Consider the following 2,282-nt stretch of genomic DNA (forward strand, 5'->3'; position numbering starts at 1 on the left):
AATATTACTATATAGAACTACCTACTTTATTTTAGTAAGAAATTGATAGAACTAGTTTATTTTTAGTAAATGCTTAGTTGAATTAATAGAACTAGTTTATTTAGTTGAATTAATAGAACTAGTAAGTGTTTAATGTTTCACCTATATATGAATATATACGTTAGATATTAGATATAAATTATATGTTAGATATATATTTAATTTAGTTATATGAGATTTCATTATCTAATTAACATTTTATTATATAGAAATGCTACCTTATTTTTAGTAAGAAAATTAATAGAACTAGTTTAGTTGAATTAGTTCAATTAATTAGGTATATTCTTCGTAAGTGCTTAGTTGAACTCGTTGAATTAACAGAATTAGTTGAATTAATAGAACTAGCGTATCCCCTGCCATGCAAGAATTTTTGTCTTGGATAAGATAGGTTTCAGTCCTAACAAAACTATGGAGGTAAAAAGAGTTTACGTGAAGACCGAGCATGGTTATACCCTCAACGTCAAATTATTCAATGCGGACACATACACCTATTTTGAATGCAAAACTTGGCAAGCACTATGCAAGGCTTATGCATTTGAGCCTGATATGGTTATCACCTTTGATATTCGTCCGAAAGATGATATTGAAGGTAATAGAGACATCTGGGTCGATGTGCAGACGGCTCCAGTTCTACCATTATGTGAGTTTCTCAACCATATTTATGTCTTCGATAAGAGATTATTTGAACCCGTTGAATAATTAATAGATCTCAATTTATATTGACAGCTTAGTTCCAATCAAGCAAACATGTCCGGCGCTTGGTAGACAGGACCGTCCACTGTCCCGGGGTTGAACTAAACTGCTAGGAGAGAAATCATTATGTTTCATGGCTCTAGGATCTTGATGCTGTCAAGACAAATTTCTTTCCTGCACTTAGAAATGTTAGTACTCAAAACGTGCGACCAATAGTGTTCGTACTGAACTACGGTCACATATATTTAGCAAAGATGGTAAGATTTCTACTATTTCTCCTCAGTGCATCTTTTGCATACATTATTTTTTAAGCTAAACTTCATTGCTAAGTATGTTACTATACGATGTTCTTCAACAGGGACTCCCGATGAATGTTGTGCCTGATTGGATCGAGACTAATGGTACCATGAATATTGTTAGCTTATGGTCAAGATATCCTACAATGTACTTTAGTGCATTCAGGATTTCTAATAGCGAGGAATGCTTAATATTAAAAGACTGGAGCAAAATTGTGAACGATCACAGAGAAGTACTAGGTGGCAGCAATCTGAAGCGCAACCCACGATTAGGAGACAGGTTCATCTGCATGCCCCAATATGATGAATCAGCAAAGCTATACATGTTCTATGCTATTTTACCTAAGAGAGAGCAGCAGGAGTGATTAATTAGCTAGTTCATGCTCTTAGTGTACTTGTCCTCTCATGTCCGTGTTCTTCGTCCTGAACTTAATCTCAAAGAGTGATTTGCTTTTGTGGTGTTATGAACGCTTATAATATCATTACCATGTTGAACTCGATGATATCTTTTCTATGAAAACCGTTGGTGATGATATATATGATGCAAGAGTTTTTATATTAATTAATATGATGATGATGATGATGATGATGATGATGAGTTATTATATCATTTATGAAAGAAATTGCATATTAGTTTCAACTGGATGGATTCTAGCTAAGTGATCAAGTATATGCCATATCCATATTACCTCGATCACTTAAGTAGGTGATCAAGTATATATAATATGGATATGACTTATACTTGATGACTTAGCTAGGATCCACACGCATCCAGTCAAACTAATCACCTAATAATTTAACAACTCTTTATAATGTAAAACAATCACTAAATTAAATTAAAAACACAAAATTAAAGTAAAAATAAAAAATAAAACCAAAACACACCAAAACATTTAGTACCGGTTGGTGTTACCAACCGGTACTAATGTCCTACGCGCCCACGGAGCTGGCTCGTGCCACGTGTTTGCCCTTTAGCACCGGTTCGTGCTGAATCGGTACTAAAGGGGGGGGGGCCTTTAGTGCCTACAATTTAGTGCCGGTTACCGAACCGTCACTAAAGCCCCTTACAAACCGGTGCTATTGCCCGGTTCTGCACTAGTGCTTTAGTCTCGGTTCTAACCAGTTCCGGGACAAATGGGCCTCCACGTGGCCTGCGCGCTGAGCCCAGGCAGGAGGGCCTTTGGTCCCGGTTGGTGGCACCAACCGGGTCCAATAGGCATCCACGCGTCAGCATTTCTGTGGCTGGGGTTTTTG

Source organism: Triticum dicoccoides, chromosome 7A, assembly GCF_002162155.2.
Source record: "Triticum dicoccoides isolate Atlit2015 ecotype Zavitan chromosome 7A, WEW_v2.0, whole genome shotgun sequence".
NCBI classification, from domain to species: Eukaryota; Viridiplantae; Streptophyta; class Magnoliopsida; order Poales; family Poaceae; genus Triticum; species Triticum dicoccoides.